Genomic DNA, 19511 nt, shown 5'->3' with positions numbered 1-19511 from the left:
TTCCTTATGTTTTTCACAAAAATTCGGTAAATATTGACACATTTCTATAGTTATCATCAATTCAAGTTATCATCAACTCCCCCCCCCCCGTCCCTTTACTTGACGGTGTTATTTGGAAGTCATCTCTGTTCAGTCTGTGACTCGCTCCCAAAATTAGATTTGTAATACGACGCGGAAGCAGTGATAAAACTGCGATCGCGGAATATATTCACCACAGTCGGTTATTTTTATTCTACACGAAAGAAGTGCCTTACAATTCGAGACTATTTAAAACGAAGTTGCAAGTATTAATCAAAATGAAGATAAATCCTTTGAACGTTATTAGAATGCTTCTCGCAACTTTTGAAGTCATGCATTTCCCGGATTCGCCAGTGAATAACGATGAAATACAGTTGAAAGAAAACTTTGAAAATATTTTGTTGACTGCAATGAACGAATACAGTGGTTTTGAAATGGTAGAAGAAAATTCTTTGGATTTTGAAGAACCGTTCAAGGATTGGGAAATGGAAATTGTTGAAGATAAGGAGTGGGCAAACGCCTTGCATGAACCAGAACTTCCGCCTGATACATGCACTCGTGATGACGAAGATTTATCTTACGAGTACAAATTAAGGGCCGTTCAGTATTGGCGCAGCGGGAAGAAAGGAAATTTAAGTCTGGGCAGTGTTAAACAAAAGTTCAAGAGAGTGCAATCTATACGACAGTTGCAGCGGTGGGCACACAATTCGAACAAGGGTGGGACGTACAAAGAAAAATTAGCACGAATTTGTAGTTACACTTTGGAAAATTTCAAAGCTGCTGTGGATGCTGGTTTAATAGTGCACGATTCCGATTTGAAAAAATGGGCCTTACATGCTCAAAAAGAAATAGGGCATTCTGATTTTCGTTTCAAAGCATCTCCTAAGTGGATAAAATCATTTAAAGCGGCTCATCGTATCGTATCGAGAAAAATTAATAAGTTCATTACATCCAAAACAATTGAAGATGGAGAAATCTTGGAACAACAAATTCAAAAATTTGTCTTTGACGTAAAGCAAAATATTGCAACATACAAATTGTCAAATACATTCAACGCAGATCAGAGTGGCTTCCAGCTAGAAATGCATTCCGGAAGAACTTTAGCAATCGAAGGAGAAAAGCAAGTATAATGTCTTGTACAATCAGTCTCATCTACGACCCACAGTTATACGATTCAGCCGACTATATCAGCTGACGGCAAACTGCTATCTCCTCTATTTTTGGTTTTAAAAGAACCAACCGGCAAGATTGGTCCAATAGTGGAGAAAACGCTTTTCAGACCAGATAATGTGTACATAGAAGTATCCAAGTCTGGGAAGCTTACTTCAGGCATAAATTACACCCACTGTTTGTGTATAGATATTTTTTCGAATGAAAAAAATACGTTTTTCTAATTTCAGATCATTTCAAAATTTGGTTGCAGCATGTGTTTTTCCCGAAAATTGGTTCAAAATCTTTATTACTGATTGATTCTTGGACTGGACACTGTCCCCAAGCTGTACTTGATGTAAAACCTTCAAATAGAGATGTCAAAGTAATGATTATACCTAAAGGAACTACCGGAAAAATCCAACCCCTCGATGTTTTTGGATTCCGAGTATGGAAAAATTTTGTTAGACATTTTTCTGATACTTGTCTATTGATGAATTATAATATTGATTTGCATTTGAGAAATAATATCATAAAGCTGCAGTCACTCGTTCATAACCAACTGTCGTCACCACGTTATATCGATCTTTTCAAATATTCTTGGTACAAAAGTGGTTATATTGAAGAAAAACCAGCCAATTTTGAAAATCCTGTAGACTTTGCATTTGGAGATTCTTGCAACTCACATTGTGAAGTTCCAGGATGTGAAAATGTTGCTATTGTTCGCTGTTCCTGGTGTAAGAAGTCGCTATGTTTTAAACACTTTTTCGATGACTATCATTACTGCAGTACTTACAACGGCTAATAGAGCATACGATTATATATTCGCTTCTATTTATTGCTGTTGACATATTATCAATAAAAGGTATAAGCATATTGTACGCTCTCTTTTTTTTACTTGACTACGCAATTTTTCTATGCGTCATCCCAAATCTTGGTCTTATCTACCGAAACGAATATGTGTAAGCTCTCATCGTATGCCTGTGTTATCTCATTGCCAAATATAAATCAGTCAGAATTATCAATAAGGAAAAACGTATCACGACCAGAGGAAATAAGGAAAACAAAAATTACTGCCGTTTTATTGAGATTTGATGTAAACATATATAGGGGTAGTTCACCCCCTTAACTTGATTTGCGAGAAAAACGCAAAAACCCGTATCTACTATTTTTTTGCCCTCTTCGAAATGCAATTAAGTTCATCGAGATAGGTGCAATACTTTTTTTGTTATAACGATTTTGTGAATTTCAACCCCTATAACTTTTTTCCTATGCAACCCTCCGATATGAAACCAGTTGCATTTTTCATCGTTTATCATTAAGATAATTATCCATTTGGGTGCATTCTATTATCTCAGGTGAAAATAGGTGAAACCTGAAAAGTACCCCTCGGAGGTCTCAACTTTGAAGGGTGATTTCAACCCCTAGAAACGTTTTTCCGCCGATAAAAAAAATACGTGTCTTTTAGATTTTGATGTAGAATAACATATTTAAATTTCATCAAAATCGAAGGACGTCAGCAGAGAACCTTTCCTTGTGAGTCATCTGAGGCTTTGAAAATTGAACTGGAGATTAATTTAATAAATTCTCTTTCGATTCCACTCACAATCAGCATGATCGGTGGCGTAATTGCTGAGAAAAAACTTTGCACAGGCTCAAGATTATGCAAAAGTTACCAACACATTCTAGAATTTATGCATCTATATTTACAACACAATCAAAGGCACTTTGATGCTCTCGAGTTTCTGATTGGTTGGATCTGACGACATCCATTTTTAAACGTTGTCATTGGTTGTTGAAATTAGTTGTTGATGATTGGAAATCTGACGTCAACTTCAGAACGTAGCACACGGCGCAGCACAGCTGGTAACAGCAGTCATAAATTCCATCGATATACATATAATAATGTACAAACCATGTGTCAGTTTTTGATCGTATGAACAGAGTTTCGACATTACGAAGTACGTGCGGGATCAATAAAAAAATAATTTTCGTCATCTAAAGAAGTGCATATTACTATTTATTTTGTTATTTGTGATATATTAAACCGGTATCAAAGCGGCCGCGTAAATGTAGTCTGTGATGTGTGTGTGAAAAAGAATATAAAAAATGCGCGATGCATATGTCAACGAAACTTTTCAAGATTTCATCATTTCGTTCGATTGGAAATAAGTGTTAACTGAAATAATCCTTCAATTAAACCAGAATACGAGAAATATTGTCCAGTGCGAATATATTGTCAGTGGCGTGATTATATATCATGTGTACATAGGTTATATATACGAATAAATAGAACAAAAATACACACAACTGTTAGAAGGATATTAGAAACTTTAATTGAATAAATGTTTTCTAATTTATTTCTTGTGTCGTCATTATTTTTAAACATCCCCATATTTTGCTTGATATTCAGTTTGGCTCTGCCCTCTCCGATCCTTGTTTCCACCCCATCAGTTTGCAGCGGATCGATTCATATTATTAATTCGTTCCCTAATATGTGTCCTATGATTTTCTACTCCTTCATGATGATTGTGGTAACATGATTCGAGAGGTTTCTAACCATGATCTTGAATTACACATTTTGTAAATCAGATTTTCAAAAAAACATCTGGTCTTGGTATAGTGTGTAGTTATTCTTTTCCCATTAGGTCTGACGAGTGATAAATTTGGAAACTTTTCCAGAAAGCCTATGGATGCTTTTTTTGCTGATGATATGAAAAGTCGTATCTTAGGAATGCGGTATGCAAACACAAATTTTGATAACAAAACGTATAGAATGACATGTATGTTGAGTATTTCCACTTTGCAAACTACAAATATGGAATTATAAAAAAAATTCATTTCGATAAGTGTACTGTTGCTCAGTTTTGGATGCGATCAAATATGATGCCTACCAACATCCCCAGAAACTTACAGAATTGCTGAATGCAATGTGCGCTATGTCATTTTAATGTAACATCATGACTTTTGACAACTTTTCATTATAATGCTGTAGATTCGGATCATTAAAATACTGCAAAAATCTGCAAACTATACAATTTAAATACTGTGCCATTCATTTTACATTTTGACTCTAACTGTAACATCTATATGAAGTAAAAAATTGATTATAAAAGTCTTCAGTTGCTCATTTATGGATAGATTTGAAATTGCTGTCTTCGAAGCTCATTGCGCAGATACATTGAACCGCAGCAGATACCTGCGAACTCTGAAATTTCTGTGGATAAATATATATGCGACGGATCACCCCTTATCTTTGATTATGGTAATATGTAAGGTAAATGCAAGTTTTTAAGTGTTCCTTTTCAAATAGTATTGAAGTTTGTATGACTGATATACATCGAATACTTCCAAACTTTGATATTTCTGTGTTGCAGCATGTGTGCCAATCATTCAAATCATTTACTCCAACCGTATCATGTAATCTAGAAAAGTTTTCGAATTTCTAAATTCATTTCTGAATTGTCCTGAAATGGTTTTCCTCCAAAACCAATGCAGGTACCTTAAACGTCTTTGAATTCTGTTGCTCTGTTGAATTAAGTTCGCTTAGTTTTTTTTGCTGCTTTGAGTTCTGGCATAATAAATGTTAGAAGTTTTCGGGTACTTTTTTTCAGCAACTATCAAACTGTGGATAATTGGACCTCAGCGGCCACTTGCAAACTTTGGAAATATATTTCATTGAGGGCACGTTTTGGATGAAATGAAATCTCTAGATTCAGAATGCAAAAGCGACATTTAAAGTGGGCAAATCTGTTGGATTTTTCGTGTTATGAATTTGATCTATCTTTCATTTGAATTTTGAAGAACAGGGATAAATAAAATCTGTTCTATTAAGGAAATCTTTACATCAGTTCTTTCTTGGTATGAAGAATTGGAAAAAATCGCGAAAGGCCAAGGACAGACAGGAGACGAAATATTTCCAGTACAATTTTGACGAAAAATAGATCTTTTGTCGCGGAAACCAACGTTATAAGCCGAAAATCATATTACAGCCCACGAGACGCATTTCTTCACTCTCTTGGGTTCCTATTATACAAAGCATATTAGAAGATAAGGGGGAAAATCACCAACGTGGAAAAACAAACCAGTGCCGAAATATTTCCAGTACAATTTTGACGAAAAATAGGTCCTTTTTCGTGGAAACCAACGTTATAAGCTGAAAATCATATCTCGGCCCCCAACCCGCTTTCTACCATTCTCTTGGATTCCCAATAAGCATAGCATATTAGAGTAGAAGAAAAAAATAGCCAAAGTCCAAAGACAGACCTGTGACGAAATATTTCCAGTACAATTTTGACGAAAAATAGATCTTATTTCGTGGAAACCAACGTTATAAGCCGAAAATCATATTATGGCCCACAACACGTATTTCTTCATGCTCTTGGATTCCCAATAGACAAAACATATTAGAAGACAAGGAGAAAAATCACCAAAGTCCAAGACCAAACCAGTGCCGAAATATTTTCAGTACAATTTTGAAGAAAAATTGGTCTTTTACGTGGAAACCAACATTATAAACCGAAATTCATTTCTCGGGCCTCATCCCGGATTCCTCCATGCTGTTGAGTTCCTAATAGGCATAACATATTAGAGTATGAGGAAAAAAATCGCCAAAGTTCAAGGGCAGACTTGTGACGAAATATTTCCACTACAATTTTTACGAAAAATTGGTTTTTTATGGTGGAAACCAACTTTATAAGCCGAACATCATACACAGGGAAAATAAGATTGGGAAAAGTACATTGATGGTCCCTTATTTGCTGATAATTTCATGAAAAAGATTATCCCATAAAAAATGTTCGTATGAGAATGGAATCTATAAAAATGTACTAAGCAATTAATTCAAAGAAATTTATACTAAAATCCTATAACCGTCATAACATAAATGAGGAACTTTTGAGAAAAAAGGCGTGATATCAAACCATAAACTTCCCCTAGGGAAAAAAAGGTTGGGACAAGTACATTGATGGTCTCTTGTTTCTGGATGACATAGAAAAAAGATTCAGAACCAGGAAAAAATTCTATAGAAATAATAAACGAAAAATTGAAAACTTCAAAAAAATTAAACAAAAATAAAAAACAATCGAAAAAATTCTGTAAAGGAAAATAAAAAATTTTCAAAAAAATTCATAAATATTGGACAAATTGAAAAATAAACTATCCAAGTTACATGCAGTATAAAAATGTATGATATCAATTGGAGGCTAAGTTTTTATTGATAATTTGAAATATTTATCGAACAAATCGCAAACTTTAATTGAAATTCATGATAATTATTTTCAAGAAAAAAGTTAATGAAAAAAAAGTCATAACGGAAGTTACGTGCAGTACTAAAATGAATTATATCAATTCGAGGTCAAGTATTTATCAGTTATTCGAAATATAATCTCCGGCGACAAATGAGCGTTGAGAATCCTTGTCGGGCTCACAACGTTTTATCAAAAATTACTAAAAAATTAATGGAAATAAAATCATTAAAAATTCACATGAAAGTCATTCGTTACTTCAACAAGATACACACTGTAAAGAATCGATTCCCCTCCGACTTTCAGGATCCCCTGGTATTATTCACAACATTCAACTTCGATTGGATAGGTACAAATTATGTTCAAATACGTCTTAAACGTACTTGTCCGGCCCATCACTTTTTATTCAAATTGCTCATTCGAAAACAAATTAGGGCTGTTCTATAATGACAAATATAATAAAATGGATAGAATTAAAAATAATATCTCCAAGTAATTTGAACTTGATTGTTCGCAAGTTCGTATAGCAATATCCACTTCTGATTTTCTTCAGTGAACACATACCATTCGGTAAGAACCAATGAAAATGAGAAATAATCAGGCGCATTACTAGAAATTTTCGAACCTACTCAGCCATGCAATGTTTTTTTTTCTATAGTCACGTACACATTTTGATAAATATCACTAGTCGAGTACGACACGTGGATTCCTGGAATTTGAAGAAAAATGATTTTGTTGTGAATTATGACTCCATATAATATAAATAGATTAATCAACTTCATCTTTCATTTTCGTTTCATTTTGACAAGAGCGATTCGAAGGAAAATTATTTTCTCGGGAATTACTGTTCCTTAATATTAACACATGCATTAACTTCGTTTTTGATTTGTTTTCGAATGAGCAATTTGAATAAAAAGTGATGGGCCGGACAAGTACGTTTAAGACGTATTTGTACATAATTTGTACCGATCCAATCAAAGTTGAATGTTGTGAATAATACCAGGGGATCCTGAAAGTCGGAGGGGAATCGATTCTTTACAGTGTGTATCTTGTTGAAGTAACGAATGACTTTCATGTGAACTTTTAATGATTTTATTTCCATTAATATTTTAGTAATTTTGATAAAACGTTGTGAGCCCGACAAGGATTCTCAACGCTCATTTGTCGCCGGAGATTATATTTCGAATAACTGATAAACACTTGACCTCGAATTGATATAATTCATTTTAGTACTGCACGTAACTAACGTTATGACTTTTTTTTCATTAACTTTTTTCTTGAAAATAATTATCATGAATTTCAATTAAAGTTTGCGATTTGTTCGATAAATATTTCAAATTATCAATAAAAACTTGGCCTCCAATTGATATCATACATCAAGAGACGCGGTAGCGGCTCGACGCCAAGTATTAAAAGGAAAAACTGCAGCGCAAAAGAAAAGCCAGCGCGAGCCCTGCCGCTACTCTTATATACGCGAATATGCCGGTTTTATGACGTCACAGAATTTTCAAATGGTTCTCACAAATAAACCATTTCATAAAAGAACTTGAAAATTTGTGACGATTTTTTTTCGATTTTTCTCTTTCCATTGGTCTTTGTTGCAAGTAAATCCGTCCAGTAGATCCTGAGATATGTAACGTTAGTGATTTAAAATCCATCATTTCGGGATTTTCATTTTCTTAGAGACAGAGGGGCGTAAGTTACGCTTGTTTACATTTGGACTTACGTCCTTTGCACGATTTCTTACTTTTGTCACACTCTACGTCACGCACTACGCTGAACGCGGCTACCCCCTCTCCTTCTGCGTCGCCGAGCGAGAGAGACAGAGAATGGGCGCACAGCGGGGGCAATACCAGCTCCTGGTTTGCGCATAAAATATGTATATAATTATATAATATATATTTTATTTATTAATATTAATTAATAATAAAATATTATTATAATAAATATTTTATTATAATTAATATATAATATAATATAATTAAAAAAAAACTAATCTGCATCTATTTTTTAAAGTGTCAAAAGAATCAAATAACAAGTAAAAAATAATAAACCGAAAAATCATGCTTGAAATCATTTTGGAAACCGATGCCTCATTCTTCTTATTTGATTCGAACAATTAAATCAATTGAAAAAATTCCATCTAATTTACGTGCAGCATTAAAATTTATGATATCAATCGGTGGACAAGTATTTTATTAGTAACTCCAAATTTTGACATTATTAAATTGTTCTAAGAAGCTTTTAAATCGAAAAAAATGACATGAAAGCTAGTCATTTGTTACTCTATGGTGGCAGAGACTTATAAGAAAATCGATTCTTCTCAGACTTTCAGGATCCTCTGGTATTATTCACAAAATTCGACGTCGATTGGATCGATACAAATTATGTTTAAATATGTGTTAAAAGTACTTGTCCGGCCCATCACTTTTCGTTCGAATTGTTTATCCAAATAAAAATCCGTGCTTGTCTAGAACTGATGAGTCACAAGTATTCATGTAGAGGGAATTGAGAGAATTATCTTCAAGTAATTGTTGCTTAATTGCACTAATTTAATAAAAAACGGAAACAAATTGTTTCGCAATATACAAGGGATATTATTGTGCATCGATAAATGAAAAAAATTGTACATAATACATATGTTTTAGCTTCCAAAATAACTCTCCAGTTTATATTCAATAACGGCAATTTTTACTTCCCACTTATTCTTCCAGCGAACGAATTCCATTCGGAATAAGAACTAACCTATACTATTATTAAGAACATTAAACTAATAATGAATCGCATTTCAATAAATGTTTAACCGGATTCTGCCATACAATTCCATTTTTTCATGATTGATTTTTATTTAAATGAATAGTGATGGGCCGGACAAGTACTTTTAACACATATTTAAACATAATTTGTATCGATCCAATCGACGTCGAATTTTGTGAATAATACCAGAGGATCCTGAAAGTCTGAGAAGAATCGATTTTCTTATAAGTCTCTGCCACCATAGAGTAACAAATGACTAGCTTTCATGTCATTTTTTTCGATTTAAAAGCTTCTTAGAACAATTTAATAATGTCAAAATTTGGAGTTACTAATAAAATACTTGTCCACCGATTGATATCATAAATTTTAATGCTGCACGTAAATTAGATGGAATTTTTTCAATTGATTTAATTGTTCGAATCAAATAAGAAGAATGAGGCATCGGTTTCCAAAATGATTTCAAGCATGATTTTTCGGTTTATTATTTTTAACTTGTTATTTGATTCTTTTGACACTTTAAAAAATAGATGCAGATTAGTTTTTTTTTAAAATAACGTTTTTTCAAGATTTGTAAAATTTTTTCGAATTGTTCTGTATTTTTTTTTATGAAATAATTTTTTTTATAATTAAAAAAAAATTTTGTTTAAAGTTTTTTTTATGGGTGGAATTATCAGCAAACGAGGGACCATCAATGTACTTGTCCCAACCTTTTTTTCCCTAGGGGAAGTTTATGGTTTGATATCACGTTTTTTTTCTCAAAAGATCCTTATTTATGTTCAGATGACTATAAGATTTTAGTTTAAATATCTATGAATTGTTTATAATTTTCGGCGTATAACGTTGGTTTTCACGAAAAAAGACCTATTTTTCGTCGAAATTGTACTGAAAATATTTCGATAGAGGTTTATTCTTGGACTTTGGTGATTTTTCTCCTTGTCTTCTAATATGTTTCGTCCATTGGGAACTCAAGAGCATGGAGCAATTCGTGTTGCGGGCCGAGATATGATTTTCGGCTGATAACGTTAGGAAAAAGAAAGGAAAAGAGGAAAGATAGATCAAATTCAAGACACAACAAATCCAACAGAATTGGCCCTTTTTAAATGTTGCTTTTGCATTCTGAATCTAGACATTTTCGTGTCATTCAAAACGTGTCCCCGATGAAATATATTTCCAAAGTTTGCAAGTGGCCGCTGAGATCCAATTATCTACAGTTTGATAGTTGCTGAAAAAAGGCACCCAGAAACATTTATTATGTCAGAACTCAAAGAAGCAAAAAAAACTGAGCGTACTCAATTCAACAGAGCAACGGAATTCAAAGACGTTTAAGGTATCTGCATTAGTTTTGGAGAAAAACAATTTCAGGAGAATTCAGGAATGAATTTAAAAGTTTAAAAACTCAGAATAAAATAGACAACGGAAAATTTAGGAATTTAGAAAAGCTGAAGAGGTTTGTGATGAATTTTTGAGATTACATGTTACGGTTGGAGTAAAAAATTTAAATGATTGGCACACATGTTGCGACACAAAAATATGAAAGTTTGGAGGTATTTGCTTCATACCGCAGTAATACAAACTTCAATAGTATTTAAAAAGAAATACTTTAAAACTTGCTAAACCATGTTCTATTACTCATTCTCATAATCAAAAATAGGGGGTGATACTTAACACACATATTTATGCACAGAAATTTCAGAGTTCGCAGGTATCTGCTGCGATTCAATGTATTTGCGCAATAAATTTTGAAGACAGCAATTTAAAATCTATCCATAAATGAGCAACTGAAGACTTCTGTGATGAGTTTTTTACTTCATATATATGTTACAGTTAGTTTTAAAAAGTAAAATGAGTGGCACAGTATATCAATTTTATAATTCGCAAATTTTTGCTGTATTTCAATAATCCAAATCTATAGTATTATAGAGAAAAGTTGGCAAAAGTCATGATGTTACGTTGAAATGACATAGCGAATATTGTATTCAGAAATTCTGTATGTTCCCATGGATGTTAGCTGGCATTATATTTGATCACATCCAAAACTGAGCAACTGTAGACTTAGCGTAATGAATCTTTTCACTAATAATTCCACATTTGTAGTTTGCAAAGTGGGAATACTCAACATACATGTCATTTCATAAGTATTGTTGTCAAAATTTGTTTTTGCCTACTGCATTCCAAAGATTCGACTTTTCATATGATCAGCAAACAAAGCATCCAAAGACTTTTTGGAATAAGTTTCAAAATTTGTTACTCGACAGACCAGGTGGAAAAAGAATAACTACACTTATATCAAGACCAGAAACTGTTTTGAGAATCTGATGTACAAAATGTGAGATTGATGATCATAGCTGGAAACCTCTTGAATCACGTTACCACAATCAGCATGAAGAAATAGTAGAAAATCATAGGACACATATTAGGCAATTAATTAATGATATGTATCGATCCGCTGCAAACCGATGGAGTGAAAACAAGGATCGGAGAGGGCAGAGCCAAACTGAATATGAAGCAAAATATGGAAAACATGAGAAATAAATTAGAAAACATTTATTCAATTAAAGTTTTCAACATCATTCTAACAGTTCTGTGTGTTTTTGTTGTATTTATTCATATATATAATCTGACGCCTTCATATATATAACCTAGCCTACTGACGATATATTTACACTGCACAATATTTCTCGCACTCTGATTTAATTGAAAGATTACTTTAGTTAACGCTTATTTCCAGTCGAACAAAATAATGAAATCTTGAAAAGTTTTCGTTGACATATGCATCGCGCATTTTTTATATCCTTTTTCGCACACATATCACAGACTACATTTACGCGGCCGCTTTGATACTGGTTTAGTATATCACAAAATTTAACGAAATAAATAGTAATATGCACTTCGTTAGATGACAAAAATTATTTTTAGTCATCCCGCACGCACTTCATAACATCATAACCCCAAACGTCAACATGACGTGAAACTTCGGCTGGTGACTTTCGAGCTCTCGGCATGTGACGTCAGTCCGCGACACCGCCGCGAAGTTAGACCGAGGGACATGAGGCCTTTGATGGTATTATATACAGACATGTCAAATTTCTAAATGTGTTAGTAACTTTTGCATAATCTTGAGCCTGTGCAAAGTTTTTTCTCAGCAATTACGCTACTGATCGTGTTGGTTTCGGGCTCATTCGAAAGAGATTTTGAAATTTAGTCTCCAAACTAATTTTCGCTTAACAAAACATCTCTTGAGCTCCGCAATTCTAGAAAATGACATGCCAGTTTTACCCCCACCACCGCGAATCGGTTTATTCAGAGAAAAGATAAAATCGGCGAGAGCCTCAGGCCAGCAGACGACAGGGCTGTCAATGTACTTGTCCCGAGACTCTACCGAGTCTCTTGATATATATATTATATTATACAATATATAATATAAAATGATAATATATATATTATATTATACAATATATAATATAAAATGATAATAATATAAGAAAACAAAAAAATTGAATAATACGAATAACATTAAATAATAAATAATAAAAATAAAAAAATATAAAATTCTGGTCGACGCCGCTGGATTTTTCGAGGATGTCTAGGGCGATAGATCATGGGTTTTGGAGGACTAGGTTTAGATACATTCTATCGCGAATTTCGATTTCTAGGTGGACGACCCCATAGTTTTTTATGTCCAGATATATTCCTCCATGGTTTTCGCGATCGAGGTTGACGGCTCCACAGGTTTCGATGTCCAGGTATGTTTCTCCATGGTTTTCGTGGTCTCGGATAATTCCTCCATGGTTTTCAATGTCTAGGCATGTTTCTTCATGGTTTTCGTGGTCTAGGATAATTCCTCCATGGGTTTTGATGTCTAGGTATATTCCTTCATGGTTTTCGATGTCTGGATATGTTCCTACATGGTTTTCGTGGTCCAGGCATATTCCTCCATGTTTTTCGTCGTCCAGGTATATTCCTCCATGGTTTTCAATGTTTAGGCATGTTTCATCATGGTTTTCGTGGTTCAGGTATATTCCTCCATGGTTTTCGATGGCTGGATTTGTTTCTCCATGGTTTTCGATGGCTGGATTTGTTTCTCCATGGTTTTCGTGGTCTGGGTATGTTTCTTCATGATTTTCGCAGTCGAGGTCGACGGCTCCACAGTTTTCGATGTTCAGGTATGTTTCTCTCGGGTTTTCGTGGTCGAGGATAATTCCTCCATGGGTTTTGATGTCTAGGTATATTCCTCCATGGTTTTCAATGTCTAGCCATGTTTTATCATGGTTTTCGGGGTCGAGGTCGACGGCTCCACAGTTTTCGATGCCCAAGTATGCTTCTCCATGGTTTTCGTGGTTTAGGATAATTCCTCCATGGGTTTTGATGTCTAGGTATATTCCTTCATGGTTTTCGATGTCTGGATATGTTCCTACATGGTTTTCGTGGTCCAGGTATATTTCTCCATGGTTTTCAATGTATGGATATGTTTCTCCATGGTTTTCGTGGTCTGGGTATGTTTCTTCATGGTTTTCGCAGTTGAGGTCGACGGCTCCACAGTTTTCGATGTTCAGGTATGTTTTTCTCGGGTTTTCGTGGTCGAGGATAATTCCTCCATGGGTTTCGATGTCTAGGTATATTCCTCCATGGTTTTCAATGTCTAGGCATGTTTCTTCATGGTTTTCGTGGTCTAGGATAATTCTTCCATGGGTTTTGATGTCTAAGTATATGCCTTCATGGTTTTCGATGTCTGGATATGTTCCTACGTGGTTTTCGTGGTCCAGGTATATTCCTCCATGGTTTTCGATGTATGGATAAGTTTTTCTATGGTTTTCGTGGTCTACGTAGATTCTTCCATGGTTTTCGTGGTCCAGGTATATTCCTCCATGTTTTTCGTCGTCCAGGTATATTCCTCCATGGTTTTCAATGTCTAGGCATGTTTCATCATGGTTTTCGTGGTTCAGGTATATTCCTCCATGTTTTTCGATGTCTGGGTATGTTTCTCCATGGTTTTCGTGGTCTAAATTGATGGTTCCACAGTTTTCGATGGCTAGGTCTGAGTTTCCATAGTTTTTTTTCTCTAGGTATATTTCTTCATCATTTCCGTGATCTAGGTCGATGACTCCATACTTTTCGATGTCTAGGTATGTGTCTACATATTTTTCAATGTCTAGGTATATTCCGCCATGGTTTTGGATGTCCAGGTATATTTCTTCATAGTTTTAAATGTCTACGTATGTTCCTTCATGGTTTTCGTGTTCCAGGTATATTCCGTCATGGCTTTTGATGCTAGGTCAACAATTCCATAGTTTTCGATGTTTGGTTATGGTTCTCCATGGTTTTCATGGTCTAGGTCGACGGTTCCATTGTTTTCGATGTCTACGTCGACAGCTCCATGGTTTTCAATGGCTAGGTATATTTCTCCATGGCTTTCGTCGCCCTGGTATGTTTCTTCATGCTTTTCGAGGTCTAGATCAACGGCTCCGTAGTTTTCAATGTCCAGCTATGTTTTCCCATTGTTTTCGTGGACTAGGTTGACGACTTCATAGTTTTCACTATCCCGGTCGATAGCTCCATAGTTTTCGATGTTAACCCTACACCTCATGTGCCTTTTTTCATACCCTCAACCTCATGACCGGGGTTTGAACGCACCCCAATCTTTTTCTGCTTATAAATCCGGTCCTACGATGCTAAACTGACTTTATCCTACACCATTTTCTTCGTTTTTTTATAACGAAAAGAATGATGTTCGATAAAACTAATTTCAATTGAATTTATATATAAAAAAATCCGTCGATAATCAGTCGGTAATGTCGCTTGTTAGGACGGGAGCGTAGTTTGAAGTTCGCGTGGGGTGTGCTCACACCCCAGTCATGCGTTCTAGGGTTAAGGTGAATTTGTCCATGGTTCCCGATATGAAAGTCAATGGCTCCATAGTTTCCGATAGTGTGGTGAGTTTTTCTATGGTTTTCGATATCTAGGTCGTCGGCTCTATAGTTTTCGATGTCTAGTTTGGCGACTATAGGATTTTCGATGTCTAGGTGGATGCCTTCGTATTTTTCAATATATATTCGACAACTTTATATTTCCCGATATTTAGGTAAACGGTGCAATGGTTTACGATATATTTCCTCATAGTTATCGATATCTAGATCTGCGATTTAATAGTTTGCATTGACGAGGCAGGTTCAGACGTTACAGAAGACCATGAAAAAATATCACTGGACACCAATAACCATAAAGCTGTGGTCTTAGACATTGAATACCATGGAAACATCTCCTTGGACATTGCAAACCATTGACAGTATCCATGTCAACATGGAATCCATGAATGAAAAGAAGATAGTTTCAAAAATCATTTTTCCAAGTAAACAAGTGGAGCTTTTCAAAAAAAGGAATAGAAAATGAAAATATCATCCCATTGCATAGGAATTTCCCAATCTTTCATTGGAAAATTCGATTTGCTGAATGGATAATCAAAATCGTGACCATTATTGCTTGTAAAAGGTTTCAACTCACATGAACATAACCGCACAGTTTTCGTCCGTCTACATAGAAAAATTGGCAGTGTCGATTGCTTTTGGCACATAGAGAAAAGCACTCAACTTGAAACAAATCGTTTTAAAAATTTTCGTCGAAGACGAGGAATGTATTTTTTTTCGTAAGTAAATATTGTCACGCCTCTAAAAAATAAGCTAAATTAGAAAAAAAAAATTGACAAAGTAAAAAAAGAACGCCAATTATTAAAAGGTCGCGACCGTAGTTTCCAATAATTTTCTACATTTGCTTTATCAATAAAAAACTTCAAAATATAAAAAAAAATCGAGATCGTTTTCTGAAGTTGACAAATATAGTGAATGAAATACGATTCCTATATAGTTGTCACGTCTCGCAAAAAGAAGTGAAATCTGTAAATATTAAAACTTCAAAAAGTAAAAAAGGCACGCCAAGTATTAAAAGGTCGTGACCGTCGTTTTAAATGATTTTCTATATTCGCATTGTCAATAAATAAATTTTAAAAAATGTTTAACTGTGAAAAAATATGAGCTCTATTGTAACATATACAGTGAATGAATTACGTTTTCTGTAGGAATTCTGAATTTTGGAAATAAAAAAAAATGAGATCATTTTCTAACAGTGAATGAATTAAAGTTCTTGTGGAATTCATTCGTGTACACTTTTAGCCCTAATCCCTCAAATAAGCCCTAAAAATTCAGAAAAATTGTCCAGCAAACGTCACAGAGCAACAAAGGTTTCTCGAATGATTCTGCAATTATTAAGAGATTATCATCTGTTTTTATGCTAGGTCGGGTTATAAACTTAAAACAGTTTACGCGTACAAGTGCATGCATTGTATCTATACGATGAACTGCACAAATTCATTTTCAACATTACACACAACCTTGGCGTGCATGGTTTTTAATCGGAAGCTCGGCGAAGGAATGCCTCATCCGTCCATATATTTGAAGAAAACTTGATGATCCTCTCATGTAATTGTTTTTTAATTTGCCATCCCTTTTCCATCCAACTATTTTATTGGACGTGAGATCCCGTGCTGTGTACACAAAGAAAAATATCTATTCTTTACTAGTTTGACTGATAAATTCATTACTCCAAATGTTTCGTATTCAACCCGTTTTCTTTTCTCAAATCAATGTTTACACAGCTTACTTCTTTGTTCATCCATTTCAATACTTGTGTAATTCATCTAATCATCTGCCCATTTGGTAAAAAAAAGAGTGTACGGACAAACGAGTGAAAGTGACGCGTGGATAAATTAAAATGCGTATGGGCATGAAAGAATGGCCGTATCTATCCGTACAAGATAAAGGCATATAAAGGGATTGATTGATTTCATTTCTTTATCCGTTCGTTTAATTGTTCAATTTTATCCTCAAATTTCACCCATCTGTATTGTTTACCAAATCATTATATAACAGGGCCCCTCTTATTTTATTGGGGGATCGGTTTTTTTGAGCAATTAGAATAAAAAGTGATGGGCTGGACAAGTACGTTTAAGACGTATTTGAACATAATTTGTACCTATCCAATCGAAGTTGAATGTTGTGAATAACACCAGGCGATCCTGAAAGTTGGAGGGGAATCGATTTTTCAAAGTCTGTAGCTTCTTGAAGTAACGAATAACTTTCGTGTGAGTTTTTATCGATTTTCATATGTTCTGGTTAAAAAAAAGGTTGCCATCGTTCTTATTATTCAAAAGGAAGATTCTGCAATTTTTTATTTCTATTAATTTTAAGTAATTTCAATGAAATGTTCTGAGCCCGATGAGGATTCTCAACACTTATTTGTTGCTGGAGATTATATTTCGAATTACTGATAAATACTTGGCCTCGAATGGATATAATCAATTTTAGTACTGCACGTAACTTTCTTTATAACTTTTGCTTCATGAGCTTGTTTTTCCTCGAAAATAATTATTATAAATGATTAGTGACTCCTATGCATAAAACGTCATTTTTTCAATCAAAGTTTCCGATTTGTTGGGTAAATATTGCAAATAATCAATAAAAACTTAGCCTTCAATTGATATCATACATTTGTATATTGCATGTAACTTGGATAGTACATTTTTCAATTTGTTTAATATTTATGATTTTGTTTGAAAATTTTTTAGTTTTTCTTTATAGAATTTTTTTCGATTGTTTTTAATTTTTGTTGAATTTTTTGAACTTTTCAATTTTTCGTTTTTTGTTTCCATTTTTATTATTTGTTGATATTCATATTCTACAGGGTGTCCCATTTTAATCTTACACCTGACTTTTCTCGAAAAATATTGCTCGGATCAAATATTGTGTGAAACAAAACTTTCAGGGGTTGAAGGGGGACGTTTGATAAAAATTGGTTTGTGGATCGAAAATTCAAAATGCCGGCGTTAGAATGGCCGACATGTTTTTTTTGAATGGAAACATAACTTTTTTTCATCACCAAATAATTTTTCAGCGCAAAACCAACAACCTTTGTTGGAAAAATTTTTTGATTAAATTGATATTTTTTAAGTGAGAACATCATTTTCAACTATTTTAGAGGTATCCAGGATGCACCGCGAAGAGATCTTTAATGTACCAAGTGCAAGTGCGTTTGCGTTTGCGTCTGCATATGCGTGCATACGTGGAGGTGCATGTGTGTGTGATTTTTATTTTCATTTTATTTTTCAACTTTTTTTAAAAAGAGGGGCATGCAATGCCTATATGCCCATAGGTACGAGCTCACGAGAATTAGGTCTCTGCGGTTCGTCACTACCGCAGTATTTTCGGACTCCAAACCCTCCTTGTGAGTGTACTCTGATCCCTCCCTAGAGATGTTCAAAGATCCCTCCATTCATGTTTAAACATGCCTGAACTCTTCTCTCAAAACCATCAACTGTGCGTAGGAGAACATCTCTCGGGATCGCACGGCAGGCAGCTCTTATCCACTCCTTCATGTTCTCTCGTGTTGTTGGAGCTTGACGGTAGACAGCGTCTTTTAAGTACCCCCACAAAAAGATCTGGTGACCTTGGAGGCTAATTTACAGGACCGTCTCGACCAATCCACCGTTGACCAAATGTTGTATTCAGATGGTTTCGAACAACATGAGCCCAGTGAGCGGGTGCACCGTCTTGCTGAAACCACATCTGTTGACGTGTTTCCAAATCCAGATCTTCTAGCAAAAGAGGCAGTTCATTTTGTAGAAAATCAAGGTAACGGACAGAGTTCACATTTCCCTCGAAAAAATGGGGATCTATTAATTGCCCGTTCACAATACCACACCATACGTTCAAACTCCATCGATGCTGGTGATCGATCTGCCTCAACCAATGTGGATTCTGATCAGACCAATACCGAAAGTTCCAACGGTTCACTTGACCACGGTTGTTGAAAGTGGATTCATCACCGAACATAACGTATCGAAAAAAGTCCCTGGATCGCTCGATTTGTCTCAACGCCCACCGATAAAACGCCACCCTTCGCAACGGATCTGGATAAGGAGTGTCTTGGTGGAATTGTAGTCGGTACGGGTGAAGTTTCGCACCTCTCAATACACGGTGGACTGTCGATTTGGGAAACCCCAGTCGTTCCGAGATCACTTTGGCACTCAAATGAGGATCAATTGTTATCATGGCTAAAATCGCCATGTTTCGGGCTTCATGCAATCCACCAAAATTATTGACGTTTGGGAAATGTCGACGGTGGCGGATCATCCGACCTGCCCTCGCTCGCTGCTCAAGGGTTCGGATTGTCTGCCGTGTTGGGTGACGACGATCAGGATATTCACGTCGATACAAATTTTCAGCTCGGAAGTAATTGCCCCGACACCTCCCTAAAATAAGGAGCATATCAACGATTTCGTTGGGACTGAAATCA

The sequence above is a fragment of the Venturia canescens genome, chromosome 2 (assembly GCF_019457755.1).
Source record: "Venturia canescens isolate UGA chromosome 2, ASM1945775v1, whole genome shotgun sequence".
NCBI lineage: Eukaryota > Metazoa > Arthropoda > Insecta > Hymenoptera > Ichneumonidae > Venturia > Venturia canescens.
Note: the sequence above shows the minus strand (reverse complement) of the source record.